This window comes from Oryctolagus cuniculus, chromosome 6 (genome assembly GCF_051225735.1).
Source record: "Oryctolagus cuniculus isolate XC-2025 breed Fujian yellow rabbit chromosome 6, ASM5122573v1, whole genome shotgun sequence".
NCBI lineage: Eukaryota > Metazoa > Chordata > Mammalia > Lagomorpha > Leporidae > Oryctolagus > Oryctolagus cuniculus.
The window spans coordinates 162,855,297-162,870,968 of NC_142872.1; the positions used below are offsets into that span (position 1 = coordinate 162,855,297).

General features: G+C 38.1%; 1 non-coding gene across 1 annotated transcript; it reads left to right on the forward strand.

The window, feature by feature from the left end:
- Positions 1-9,675: 9,675 nt before the first annotated feature.
- LOC127490835 (U6 spliceosomal RNA) lies at positions 9,676-9,782 on the forward strand. The gene has a single exon (XR_007919230.3). It is a non-coding gene; the product is annotated as a U6 spliceosomal RNA (small nuclear RNA).
- The last annotated feature ends 5,890 nt before the right edge of the window (positions 9,783-15,672 follow it).

Consider the following 15,672-nt stretch of genomic DNA (forward strand, 5'->3'; position numbering starts at 1 on the left):
AACAGACATCGACTAAGTGAATCTGCATCAGGTCCTTGCTGAGTGCTAAGGTAGATGCTACATGACAAATGAAATATAATTCCATTTCTGACAGTCATGTAGACTGTGAACTAGTGCAGATGAACTTCTTTAAGGATTTTAATAGTAGTAAAAGAAATGCTCCCTATTACACACTGAGTACTTACTATATGCTAGGCACAGAACTGAGTTTCACATCCATATATGAGCATAGCTTCCTAATTCTGCAGGCTAACAGGTGATGGATTTAGTGGTGTTTCAAGGATCCAGACACTTACTTTCAGAAGGAGACAGAGTGATACTTCACATCTCATCTCTCTACCTAAGATGAGCAGTAATACAGTTATATATTTGGCTAGACAGGGATAGAGAGAAAGGCTTGAAGGCTCTGGATATAAATGTACATGTATCGTAGGAGAGCTGGAGATAGGTAGATGGATAGAGAGATACATAGATAGATAGATAGACCTTTGCAAGGAAGTGAAGAAGTCACAAGGGAAATCATGGAAACACATATGGTAATAAAGGACACCTTCATGTCTGTACAGTAGAAGGGATTTAGTTCAAGAAGGACATTTGAATGAATAGTTTAAAAGAACATGACATACTCACAGAAATTAACTTCTTGAATTTGGAGGGAAATGGACTAGGAAGGTGACACTTCTCTAAAGTGTCTTTATTTTTTTTTATTTTATTATTTTTTGGCAGGTAGAGTGGACAGTGAGAGAGAGAGAGACAGAGAGAAAGGTCTTCCTTCTCCGTTGGTTCATACCCCAATGGCCGCTGCAGCCGGCGGACTGCACTGATCTAAAGCCAGGGCCAGGAGCCAGGTGCTTCCTCCTGGTCTTCCATGCAAGTGCAGGACCCAAGCACTTGGGCCATCCTCCACTGCACTCCCGGGCTACAGCAGAGAGCTGGACTGAAAGAGGAGCAACCAGGACAGAATCCAGTGCTCCAACCAGGACTAGAACCCAGGGTACTGGTGCCGCGGGCGGAGGATTAGCCTAGTGAGCTGCAGTGCCAGCCATCTAAAGTGTCTTTAAGGATAAGAGGAAAGCAATGTGCAAAGAACTTGAACAGGCACTTTTCAAAAGAGGAAATTCAAATGGGCAACAGACATATGACACAATGCTCAGGATCACTAGCCATCAGGGAAATATAAATCAAAACCATAATGAGGTTTCACTTCCCCTCAGTTAGAATGGCTTTCAAACAGAAATCAACAAATAATAAATGCTGGTGAGGATGTGGGGAAAAAGTTAGCCTAATCTACAGTTGGTAGGAATGTAAACTAGTAACAGCCATTGTGGAAGACAGTATGGAGATACCTCAGAAAGCAGAATATAGATCAACCATATGATCTAAATGGTACTATATTACCCAAGTGAAAAGAAATCAGAATATGAAAGAGTGATCTATATCCCCATGTTTATTGCAGTTCAATTCACAGTACCTAAGATATAGAATCAACAGATATCCATCAGTGTATGACTGGATAAAGAATTTATGGTATATATGCATTATAGAATACTACTCAGCTATAAAAAAGAATAAAATCCTGTCTTTTGCAACAAAATGGGTGCAACTGGAAACCATTATACTTAGTGAAATACGCCAGTCACAAAAAGACCAATACAACATGGTCTCTCTGATCTGGATTTGGAAGAACATACAGATATGATTCCTCTCTAGAAGAACTACATTTCAGCTATGATCCTCTTTATCTTAAAATGTGTAACCCAAAGGAAGTTGCACCCCCTTCTCTTTCAGTCTTGGATATGCTTTCTTTACCTTTCTTAACACTTTATTCATGATGTATATTTGACCAATTATTTTATCTCCTGGATGCACTTTCATTAATATTCTTGTTTTTGGGGAAAAGCTATGTTTGAGTCATTTAACTCACATCATGGATGCTTTCTTTCCTGACCTACCAGTGTCTAAGTGATGAAGATCTGATCAATTTTATTCTTTAGGATCTCTAATTTTATCTTCTAATTGTTAATTCATGTTAAAAAGGATTTTTTGTTTTAGTTTTCCTACTTTTATTCCTCATTGTTTTCTTCATTTTTATGTGGTCTTTCTTGTGTATTAGTTGCCATTGCTGTATAGATACCATCATAAAACTCAGTGTTACAAAACAATCATTTTGTTATTCTTGTGGGTTCTGGGGGTCAGCAATGGAGACTTGGATATTTGAAAGGACAAATCTTTGTTCCATGACATCCTGAGCCTCATTTTGGAGACTCAAAGGTTAAGGGTGAATTAGCACAAGGGGCTGGAGTCAGCTGGAGACGTTTTGGCCTAGACTGCTGACTTTTCATTCCAGCTGTACTGTGGATTTCAGCTGAACTGTGGAATGGAACTCTAGTTCATGACTGCTGGATGGAGTTATGACTTCCTCAGAGTATTGCAGCTGGGAAACAAAAGTAAACATCTCGGCAGAAGCAAGAGCCTGCTCCACAGCCCACTTAGATTTAGCCCCTTCAGCTGTACAATGTCACTTCCAACATCATGTTGCTTGCACTCAAGGTAAGAGTACATAAATTATATTGTTGCAGGAAAGGATGCAAAGCAACATTAGCAGGTTAGCCCATGATATGGGAGATATTCTTGTCTCTCTTGAGAAGATGTGGTGCACCTGTTGTAGTTTCTACTTGCATCTATATGAACTACCTCAGAGTCACTTAAATAATACCATTAATTATCTTCTGCTCCTGGAATTAGAAATCTCACACAGTTCTTCCTGGGCTAAAATCTGAAGGCAGGGAAGAAAGACCCATGTCCTGCCTTTCCAGTCTCTAAAAGCTCTGCATATCTTGGCTTCTGGCCCTGCATCATGACGATCTCTGCTTCTGTGATCACATTGCCTTCTCTGAATTCTTACCTCCCAGTTATAAGGAGCTTTGTAAATACATTGAGTTCATCAAGATCCTCCAGGGTAATTTCCACTTTTTTCAAGATCCTTATCCCTTCATATATACAAACTCCACTTTGCCATGAAAGGGTGCATATTCACAGGTCTTGGATATTAGTTGGCACTTTAAGGGGACCATTACTCTGTTGACCACAATGTTGAAACCTGTGGACCCCCTTTGATGAATGCCATTTAGTTTTTGATTAAACCAATCTGATTCACTCATCCATTCAGCAACTATAAATTCAGTTACTGCTGCATATCAGGCATTGTTCTCGGTGTGAGGTCTTCCTTCTTAAGGAATGGCCTTAATGTTCTGCCCATCTTAGATGTCCTTCCCTTCCTTCTGCCCATTACATTTCTTCCTTTCTGCTCTTTGTTTGTAACTTAGAGATAGAAACCTAACAGTTTATGGACCTGAATTATCTTTTATAGAAATATTTTAATTAAATGATTTATTTAAAGGCAGGGAGGGAGAGGGAAGAGAGACCTCTGACTGCTGCTTCATTCCCCTATTAACCGCTATGGCCATGGCTGACCCAGGGTGAAACAGGAATTGGTACTCAGTCTCATAGGGTCAGGAAAGGGAAGGGGCCCCATCACTTGAGCTATCATGTGTTGCTTTCCAGAGTGACTATTAGGAAGAGGCTAAAGTTGGGAATGGAGCTAGGACTCAAACCTGGAAACTTGCATATGGGATGCAAGCAACACAAGCAGCTTCTTAATTCTGTACCATAATCCAGGATTTGAATCAGGCACTCCAACGTGGAACATGAGCATGCTATGTGGTCTATTATCTACTAGTGAATTTTTTTTATTTTTTATTTTTATTTTTTTTTACAGGCAGAGTGGACAGTGAGAGAGAGAAACAGAGAGAAAGGTCTTCCTTTGCCTTTGGTTCACCCTCCAATGGCCGCCGTGGCCAGCGTGCTGCGGCTGGCGCACTGTGCTGATCCGAAGCCAGGAGTCAGGTGCTTCTCCTGGTCTCCCATGCGGGTGCAGGGCCCAAGCACTTGGGCCATCCTCCACTGCACTCCCAGGCCATAGCAGAGAGCTGGCCTGGAAAAAGGGCAACCGGGACAGAATCCAGCCCCCCAACTGGGACTAGAACCGGTGTGCCGGCACCACAGGCAGTGAATTTTGTTAGTGCACTTGAGTAAGAACAAAACTGATTCATCTATTTTCCTGTGAATTCTCAGAAATTTATATATTGTGTAAATACATTCTAGGATGTGTCCTAAGTATGGTATCAAGTAATACTTTGGATTTGTAATTAGGAAAAGCCACCTATTACATCTGAATACTGGATCAAGGAAGAGAAGTTTAATTAAAAAAAAGAAGGTCATATTTGAGCCAGATCTGAAAATTGATCAGAGCCATCAATTGTGAGGAGAAGAATTGGATTCTGAGCTAAGTGATAGCTGTTGCCTTCATCAAGTAGTTGGAGGTATCCTAACATTTTTTTGCCAATAACATGTTCTGAAAGTACTGTGATCTAGAGAGGTGTAGTAGAATTTGAATGGAATTTGGATGAAAATATCTAATGAAATATATAATCCCATGCAGACAAGGTATAAAACAAAAATTTATTGATACTGATAAGATTTCTTTTGTTATTAATTTTGCTATTTAAGATCAAGGCATTATCATTAAATATAATTAAGATTGAGATGATTTATTAAGTAAAATTTTTAGAACTAAAGTAGCTCAAATGGTGATATTAATAATCCATGTCATTAAAAATACTGTCTTACCTTCATCCTGCACTTCCTGGAAGAGACATTTCAATAATGCACCACTCTACACATTATGACCAGTCTTACTCCTCTCATCCTGCAGGACATTTTTCATCTTATTTCTAGTCCACATTCAGCTTCTGGACATCATCATGTTTGCACACTCTGACGTTCTTCTGTACAAACTGCTCCCTCTTCCTAAAAGCCCATCCCCATCTCTCCATCCTTTTGTTAAGACATATAATATTAAAAACCCAGTTCTAAAGCAACCTTGCGGACCCTCCTATGTCTTCTATCCAGTTTCTTCCTTACCATGCTTCTAGCATCCTTTGTGTCTGAAATCTCTGGATTAGAATTTCCCTCTGTGAGCAGGCCCTTGACGCAGGAAAAGCATACTTCCAAGAACCTGATAGCTGATGCATAATTTGGGCATATTCTAAAACTCAGATAATCAGAGATAGTATTCCTTTCACAGTGTGTCCTGATTGAAGTATCTTTCCCATTTCCTGTAAGCTTGCTCTATGATAGTTGGAGACAATAAAGATAATCCAAAAAGAAATGGACTGAGCAATGGAGAAATCCCTGATCTTCTTTAAGACCACAGACCAACTATTCTTTGAAGTCACTCCCATCCAGTACCTTCTTTCATCGCTGCTCTTATTCTGCTAAGGAAAATATGAGCAGTTTCTCTCTCTCTCTCGTAATTAGAAAAAAAATATTGACAAACATAATACTTTATGCCAATCATTTATATTTCTCTCCACTGGATGGTAGACTGGTGACAATATCGTATTTCTATATCTACGATAACATTTCACAAGAAACTGCCATCTTCCCCACCTAATAAATAACTGTCAAGTTAAAGAACACAGACTAATTCCATTTCTTGAGGAGATAGACGTATAGTGAAAAACTATGTCCATTATAATGAATTCACAGGGCTATATTTTTGACATAACACAAGGTTCATTTCTGTTGCTCTGCAATCCCTCTTCTTTAACTCTATCACTCTGTATAGGACTTCCTGCATGTGTATGCACATTTGTTTACACACATACATGGTTCTTCATAACATTCCCTTTTCCTGTTATACTTCCTACCCCTTGATCCCTCAGGCAAATCTTCCTTCAAGCTCTGTTCAAATATCATAAATCTTTGACAAACATTTCAGGATACAACTCCCTTTAGACAACACTAGGCACTCCTTTATCTAACCTGTCAATGCATTTTGTACTTTTGTTTATCTCATTCTATAAGAATTATTTATATTCATATCTAACCCTTCCCTTCCTAGAGTTTCAGTTCTTAAAGGGATGAATATTTTATCATGATCTACATCCATAGCTTCTAAAATAATGATGGGCCCACAGTAAATAATCAATGAGCATTTGAAGAGGAATCATTTTATAAAGAGTTTTTGCCCAAGTAATCTTCTTTGAACTGCAGAGAAAAAACTGAAGACAAGATAAATTATTCCATAAGTTCTAGAGATGAAAAATATGTTTGAAATAATATGTATATCGTGAATGAAGGGAAGAGTTTTGTTTGTTTAATGTGTATTTGAAATGTCTAGTATAGTTCATGACATAAGGGGGAGAGAGAGAGGAATATGAGATCATCCCCCAGTTTCTCTCAGTAGCAAACTCTTCATATAAACTCAGATTTATTAAACCCAGATTCTTGGTCAAGCGTCACTTTCATTGCAGCTATTTCACTTGCCAAATTCAACATTTAAAAGCAGAGGCATAACCCATGGTCTCTGCACACACCTTTCAAGTGAACGTTAATCACAAGCCAGCAGTGATGTTAGGTACTTATTGACTTACAATCACCATAATATTTCTATGAAATATGTCTTAGAACCTCATTACACACAGAAGATGGTCAAAGTTTAGAAATCAAAGACAACATAATACATCGTGCTTCACTCTGTCTTTAACCAAATGAAATTAACATTAATTTAAATGTTTATAATTACATAGAAAGTCTCAAAATCAGTGTTTACTAAAAAATACCAAAACAAATATACATAAAAGGTCAAAAAAGGTGTTTGCTCATTTGAAGAAAGCTTTTGTGAGTATGTTGCAAAATGATTACTTTCTTTACAGGTTTTGTCAATTCCTGTCAATACTTGACCTAATGGAGTTTAAATAGCCGATAAAGACCAATTACTTGGAAATGAAGAGCAAACCAGAGGAACAAAGCAAGTTGTCCAGTTAAGCTGACCATAATGGAGAGAAACATTGAGTAATCAAGGCATAGACTGTTACGGTCACCCCAGGTCAAGAGGGATTTTGTACAAATTGTCACAAGGCCCATTTGAACTCATGGAGACATCAGGGGGAAAATCAGCACTTGCCACTTTAGTTGTATATTCATCACTTCCTAGAGCTAAAACATCCCTTCAACATGTTGGTTCTCAGTGGATTGTTTTCTTCCTCTGCATGTTAGGACAAGGGAGAGAGGTTTTAGAGACATGAGCCCCTGAGAGAAGACCACATGTCCCTCTGCATCCTTATCATTTAGAAGCAAGAGTGGCATCAAGTATGTCCATGTGATGTGTGGAGTGGCTCAGTGTTTTGCCATAGCTGTATTGAAATTGTGACTAACTTTATCAATGAACTTATGCTTTGTGTGTGCAGTCTCAAGGGGTGATAGAGTGTGCATGCAAACAAGGAGTTCCATGCCCCTTGACCATGGAATTCTAGCGGCCACAGGTACAAGAACTTTATCAAGGTTCAGAGCAAGTTAAAGGCATGTGAGACTCAGAGTTACAGACAACAGTGGTGCTCCATGAATATCCAATAACCAGACGTGCATGTCCTTTTGCCTCAGGTTGCTTCCCTCTATTCACCAACCACTGGAGCTGGGATGATTTAGAATGAAATGGAAATCTAGGATTCCTGTTATTTCCTTCTTCTTCATTTAGCTACAGGTGCAGGATTGACAGAATGTAAGCGTAGCACATCAAATAAAAACAGTTGAAGGTTTTTTGTGCCATGTTTAAATTTTCATGATGAAAACCAAATTCATCTGAATCTACAAGCAATGAACTATGTTGGGTAATCTAAATGATTCGTCAGGTGAGCTAAGTGTTGTTACATTTGTACATACAAATGAGTTTTCCTTACATAAAATCAAACTATAATTCATACAAGTAATTTACAATTTTATTTCTTTCTTCCTTAAAGTGAGATTAGGTAGCAAGACAAAATTCTAAGTCAGGTTCAAAAAGAGACCATTGGAGGAATGAACAAAGCATTGTAACCTGATATATTTAACATTGTTTTCCTGATTTCTAAACAAGGTATCCTACATGGTCATGTTTTACTACAATCTGGTTACGTAGCCAGCTCCATATAAAAGTTGAAGAGACTTCTGAATGCTGCTAAAAGCCCAACTGAAAGATAAGTAAGTGAAAATGTCATTCTATTTTTTTTTCTTTTTTTAAGATTTTAGTTATGTATTTGACAGGTAGAGAGTTACAGATAGTGAGAGAGAGAGAGAGAGAGAGAGAGACAGAGAGAACGGTCTTCCTTCCATTGGTTCACTCCCCAAATGGCCGCAATAACCGGCGCTGCTCTGATCCAAAGACAGGAGCCAGATGCCTCCTCCGGGTCTCCCATGTGGGTGCAGGGGCCCAAGTACTTAGGCCATCCTCCACTGCCTTCCCAGGCCATAGCAGAGAGCTGGACAGGAAGAGGAGCAACCAGGACTAGAGCCGGCACCCATATGGGATGCCAGCACCGCAGGTGTGCTAAGTGTGCTAAGGCGCTGGCCCTGAAAGTGTCATTCTAATTCAGTATGATGAATTCAGCCATACCACTCTCAGAGAAAATGACATACACACAAACTTTAACTGGTGATCATTATTTCTTGAAGCATATGTTCCTCTGAGACCAAAAGCCTGAGAATAATTTTAGGTTTTATTGAAACAAAATTATGAGGAAGTAGGTGAACACTGCTACAAAAAATGCCTCATAAGAGTGAATCCATTTTATCTCTTTTATTGCTCAAAGCATGATGATAAAAAAAAAGAACACCCCCCCCCAGCACACACACATACATACACGTCTCAGAAAAATAAAGAAAAGTTTGTCTCTAGCTAATCCTATCTACCTATATATCATCTACATATTAGTAGGAACCAAAGTAACAATGAATTTTTATTCTTAGACATACGATTTTATATTATTAATTAAGTTATTCTCCTTGGCTTTGTGTACTTCTCAGTTTGTGTTGCTGCTGTAAAGAATCATCAGAAATTACTATGAACAGCTGTACGCCAACAAATTGGAAATTGTGGAAGAAATGGATAAAATCTTGAACACAATCATTCGTAATTGAGTTATTAGGATATAGAAAATCTAAATAGATCAGTAACTAAGGCAAAGATTGGATCAGTAATAAAGATCCTCCCAACCACTAAAAGTCCAGGATCAAATGGTTTTACAGCTGAAGTCTATCAAACTTTTAAAGAAGAAGTAATCCTAATTTTTCTCAAAATTGTCCTCCCAAATTCCTGCTGTGAGGCCAGTCTCATCTTAATTCCCAAAGCAGAAAAAGATACAGCAAAGAGAGAGAACTATAGACCAATATCTATATGAAATATGGATCAATATTTTGAATACAATTGCAAAAATTCTCAACAAAAATACTATGTTATCAAATCTGACAACACATCAGAAAGATCATTCATCCAGAACAAGTTGGATTTATCCCTGGTATGTAAGGATAGTTCAACAAATTCAGATCAATGTGATGCATCACATTAACAAACCAAAGGATAAAAAACAGGATAATCCCAATAGATGCAGAGGATGCATCTGATGAACTACAACATCTTTTCAAGATAAAAATATTAAGAAAATTGAGTGTGGAAAGAACATTCCTCAGCACAATCAAAGAATTTTGTGACAAACCCACAGCCAGCATCTTTTTAAAATTTTTTTTAATTTATTTTCCCCCTAAAGAAACCTTTTATTTAAGGAATAAAGATGTCATGGGCTTGCTTCAGCAGCACATAGACTAAAATGGGAATGATACAGGGAAGATTCGCATGGCCACTGCACAAGGATGACACACAAATTTGTGAAGCATTCCATATTTTTTGTCAAAAACAAGACTTTATATATTTCATAAGTACAACTTCAGGAATATAGTGATTCTTCCCACCATATCTACCCTCCCACCCACTTTACCAATGCTCCTATTCCTCCCTCTCCCATTTCCAGTCCCATTTTCCACTAAGATTGATTTTTGATTAACTTTATACACAGAAGAGCAACTATATACTAAGTAAAGAGTTCAACAATTTGCATGGTAAAAAAATTAAAAAAACAAAAAACAAAATCAAAACAAACAAAAAAAAAATGTTCTTCTTTCCACTGGCGTCTCACACCGAGGTCCTTCATGTAGGACATTTTTTTTTTTTTTTGCCTCAACATCTTGGTGTTCCATGCCTGAAATGCTCTCATGGCCAATTCAGTCAGACCTGAATGCCTTAACAGATGATTCTGAGGTCAGAGTGATATTTAAAGTGAATGTCATTCTATGAGTCTGCTGTATGGACTGCTTCCCATGTTGGAACATTCACTCCTTTTAAATTCTATCTATTATTACTTCTAGACCCTTAATCCTATCCATATGATCACCTTAACACTTTAGATGGTACTTTTATCACCCAGCTTAAGGGGATTTGAAATCCCATGGCAACTTTTAAAACTGTACCCTTATAAATGAGTCTTTAGGAATGTATGCAGAACTATACAACTTTACAGTTACAAACTTCATACACTTCATAATTACAGCGTTAGGAACAGGGTGATTCTTCTCACCATGCCACCCTCCCACCCATACTCCAACACCCATTTCTCCTACCTTTCTTATTCTCTCTCTTATTTTTTATAGAGATCTATTTTCAATTAACTTCATACACATATGTTTAATTCTATATTAATTAAACCATTCAACAAATAGTATATATAAAAAACTGTTCTCAACAGTCAAGACAAAGTCTGTTCAAGTCATTGCTTCTCAAGGCATCAATTTGACTTCTACAGATTGCCTTTTAGGTGCTCTATTAGTTATTACAGGTCAGGAAGAAAATATGATATTTGTAACTTTGGGACTGGCTTATTTCCCTAAGTATTATGTTTTCCATTTCATTGTGAATGACTGGATTTCATTTTTTTTACTGCCATGTCGTATTCTATAGTGTATAAATCCCATAATTTCTTTATCCAATATTCATTTGATGGGCATTTTGGTTGATTCCATGTCTTAGCTATTGTGAAAAACATGGGGATGCAGATAACTCTTTCATATGTTAATAATTTCCCCTGGGTAAATTAACATGAGTGGAATGGCTGGGTCATATGGTAGGTCAATGTTCAGATTTCTGAGGTATCTCCATACTGTCTTCCATAGTAGTTTTACCAGTTTACATTCCCACCAACACTGGATTAGGATACCTTTTTCCCCATGTCCTCTTAAATGAGTTCCAGTAGCCTCTTGGTAGAGTCTTTTGTATCCACTATATGTATAGAATATTATCCTCTGCAATTAGCAATTGTTTGATTTCCTCATTACCAATTAGTAGCCCTTTGATTTATTTTTCTTGCCTAATGGCTCTGGCTAAAACTTCCAGGACTATGTTGAATAAAAATGGTGAGAGTGGGCATCCTTGTTTGGTTCTGGATCTCAGTGGGAATGCTTCCAACTTTTCCCCATTCAACAGGACAGTGGCCGCAGGTTTGTCGTAAATTGCCTTGGTTGTGTTGAGGAATGTTCCTTCTATGGCCATTTTGCTTAGAGTTTTCATCAAGAAAGTGTGCTGTATTTTACCAAATGCCTTCTCTGCATCTATTGAGATAATCATATGTTTTTGTTCTTCAGTTTCTTAATGTGATGCATCTTGTTGATGGATTTGTGAATGTTGAACAATCCCTGCATACCAGGAATAAGTCCACTTGGTCTGCGTGAATAATCTTTCTCATGTTTTGTAGGATTTGATTGAGCAGACTTATGCTTAGGTTTTTTACGTCTATGTTTATTTGGGAAATTGGTCTGTAGTTCTCTTTCTTAGTTGCATCTTTCTCAGGTTTAGGAATTAAGGTAATGCTGGTTTCACAGAATGAATTTGGGAGGATTCCCTCCATTTCAATTGTTTTGAATAGCTTGAGAAGAGTTGGAGTTAGTTCTCCTTCAATGTCTGATAGAATTCTGCAGTGAAGCCTCTGGTCCCAGAAATTTTTGTTGTTGTTGTGGGTAGGGTCTTTATTACTGATTCAATTTCCATCTTGGTTATGGGTCTGTTTAGCTTTTCTGTCTTCATGGCTCAATTCAGGTGGGTTGTATGTGTCCAGGAATCTAGCCATTTCTTCTAGATTTCCCAGTTTGTTGGCATACAGCGCTTTGTAGTAATTTCTGATGATTTGTTTTATTTCTGTGGTGTCTGTTATGTGTCCTTTTTCATCTCTGATTTTATTGATTTGGGTCTTCTCTCTCCTTTTTTTTTTGGTTAGTTTGGCCAATAGTGTGCTGATTTTGTTTATTTTTCAAAAAACGTGCTCTTCATTTAGCTGATCTTTTGTATTGTTTTTTGTTTAAATTTTGTTTATTTCTTCTCTAATTTTAGTAATTTCTTTTCTCCTACTAGTTTCTGGTTTTGTTTGCTGTTGCTTTTCTAGATCCTTCAGATGCACTGACATCCCATTTATTTACTGCCTTTCCATTCTCTTGATGTAGGCACCAATTGCTTTAAACTATCCTCTTAACATCGCTTTTGTTGTATCCCATAAGTTTTGATATGTTGTATTGTTGCTTTCATTTGTTTCAGGAAACCTTTTCATTTCTCTTTTGATTTCTTCAATGACACAATGTTCATTCAGGAGCACATTGTTCAGTTTACATACGTTTGCATATGTTATAGAGATTCATGAGTTGCTGATTTCCAGCTTCATTCCATTATGGTCTGAGAATATGCATAGTATGATTTTGATTTTTTTTTTTAATTTGCTGAGACTTCTTTTATGGCCGAGCATGTGGTCAATCCTAGAGAAAGTTCCATGCACTGCTGAGAAAAATATGTATTCTGCAACTGCAGTATGGAAAGTTCTGTAGATATCTTTAAGGTCCATTTCATCTGTAGTGTCAATTAACTGCTGTTTCCTTGCTGATTTTCTGTCTGGTTGATCTGTCCATTGCTGAAAGTGGGGTGTTGAAATCCCCCATTACTGTTGTATTTGAGTGTATCCTTTAGATTACTTTAGATCCTTTTAAATAGCTAAGTGCCCTGTAATTAGATGTATATACATTTATAATAGTTACATCTTCCTGTTTAATTGATCTCTTAATCATTACATAGTGACCTTCTTTGTCTCTTTTAGCAGTTTTTGTGCTAAAGTCTATTTTATCTAATATTAGGATGGCTACCCCAGATCTCTTTTGGTTTCTGTTGACATGGAATATCTTTTTATCCTTTCACTTTCAGACTCAGTGCATCCTTGTTGCTGAGTTGTGTTTCTTGTAGGCAGGAATTAGATGGGTTTTGTTTTTAATCCATTTAGCCAATCTGTGTCTTTTAACTGAAGAGTTGAGGCCATTTACATTCAAAGTGACTATTGATAAGTAATGACTTTGCCCTGCAATTTTTCCATAAATATTCATATTTTTTTTTACTTTGAATTTCCTTTGTACTTTTACTGGGTGATATTCTTCCTTTACCATCTTTTGTTGTGATGACCATGTTTCAGTGTTTCTGTGTGCAGCACATCCTTAAGCATCTTTTGCAATACTGGATGGGTGGTGACAAATTCTTTCAATTTCTTTTTTTATTTAAGGTCTTTATTTTACTTTCAGTCATAAATCACATCTTTGCCAGGTACTGTATTCTGTGTTGACAATTTTTTCTCTTAATATTTATAATATATCTAGCCATTCTCTCCTATCCTGAAAGTTTTCTGATGAGAGGTCTGCTATGAGTCTAATTGAAGATCTTCTGAAAATAATATGGCATTTCTCTTGTACATATTTTATAATATTTTCTTTATGTTTTAATGTGGAGAGTTTGATTACAATGTATAGTGGTGAAGATATTTTCTGGTCATGTCCATTAGGAGTTCTATGTGCTTCTTGTACTTGGATGCCCCTTTCTCTCTCTAAATTGCAGAAATTTTTTTGTTACTATTGCAATAAAATGGCCCTCTAATCCTTTCTCTCTTTCCATGTCTTAGGAACATCCTAGAATCCATACGTTGGGTCATTTGATAGTATCCTGTAGATTCCCAAAGTAGTTTCTTAGTCTTCTTTTTTTATTTATTTATTTATTTATTTTTTTGACAGGCAGAGTGGACAGAGAGAGAGACAGAGTTCCTTTGCCGTTGGTTCACCCTCCAATGGCCACCATGGCCAGCGCACAGCGCTGATCCGATGGCAGGAGCCAGGTGATTCTCCTGGTCTCCCATGGGGTTCAGGGCCCAAGCACCTGGGCCATCCTCCACTGCACTCCCGGGCTACAGCAGAGAGCTGGCCTGGAAGAGGGGCAACCAGGACAGAATCCGGCACCCCGACCGGGACTAGAACCTGGTGTGCCGGTGCCGCAAGGCAGAGGATTAGCCTAGTGAGCCGTGGCGCTGGCCTAGTTTTTTAGTTTTCTAATTTTATCTTCTTGTGTTTTTGTCTGATTGTATAATTTCCTGTGATTTGTCTTCTAAGTCAGATATTCTTTCTTTTGCTTCACTAATTCTGTTGTTATGGCTTTCCATTGCATTTGTTATTTATCCTATTGAATTCTTTGTTTCCAAGTTTTCGTTTTGCTTTCTAAGATTTCGATTTCATGGGAGAAATTTTCTTTCATGTCTGGTGCAGATTTCATTAGTTCATGCATTTGTTTCTGATTACTTCTATGTAATCTTTTTTATAATGATTTTATTTATTTATTTGAGAGGTAGAGAGGTAGAGACATAGAGAACGGTCTTCAATCTACTGGTTCATTCCCCAGTTGCCCCAATTGCTGGAGCTGTGTTGATCCAAAGCCAGGAGCCAGGAGCTTCTTCCAGGTATCCCACACGAGTGCAGGAAACCAAGTATTGAGCCATCTTCTATTGCTTTCCCAGGTCATAGGAGAGAGCTAGATTGGAAGAGTTGCAGCCAGGACTAGAATCAGTCCCCATATGGGATGCTGGCACCACAGGCTGAGTATTAACCTACTGCTCCATAGCGCCAGCCCCACCTTCTATGTAATCTTATGATCCACTTTTTGAATTTCACTTCTTGCATTTCTTCAAACTCTTGATCATCCAATCTAGTATTGAAGTATTATATTCTTTTGGGGGCATCATTTTCCTTATTCTTGTTTCTTGAATTGGTACATTTACCATTTGGCTTTGTGGAGACACTCATTGGTTTCTACTTTTTTTTCCTGTGGCATATTTTATCTTTGGACTATGTCTGTGTTGATTAGTGGAATGTCTGCTTTCAGGGAATATTTGGAGGTATGTGGTAGGTGTGGCTAGAGAGCTCTGTTCAGTGCTCCAGGTTGAAGGGAGTGTTAAGGTGACATCCAGATTGGGCATTATAAATTTCCTCTTTTTCTTTAATCAGAAGAGATTTTTTTCTTCTGTTGCCATAGACTCAGCTCATTCCCTCTTCTGGAAGGAAACCAATGCCTGGGCGCTAGCCCAAGTGGGAATAATATACATTCACACTTCCACAAGGACAACACAAAGGATCTGTCCAGTTCTCAGTATAAGCAGATTCCCCTAGCAATGTCTCTCACCAGGGAACCAGGAGCCCTAGGCATGTGGAGCCACCCACAGTGACCACCCAAAGTCCTAGCCACACCATGAGCCTTCCCAAGTAGCCTCAGTGTTTGCAAAGCTCCTCAATCTCAGTGTTTTCACAGTCCTGGCACACAAGCCTCCCACAGTCATGAGAACCCAGCCCCCATCAGTTCTCCCCACCAGACTCAGGAGTCTCTGCTCAGCTGTTTGTTCAGTG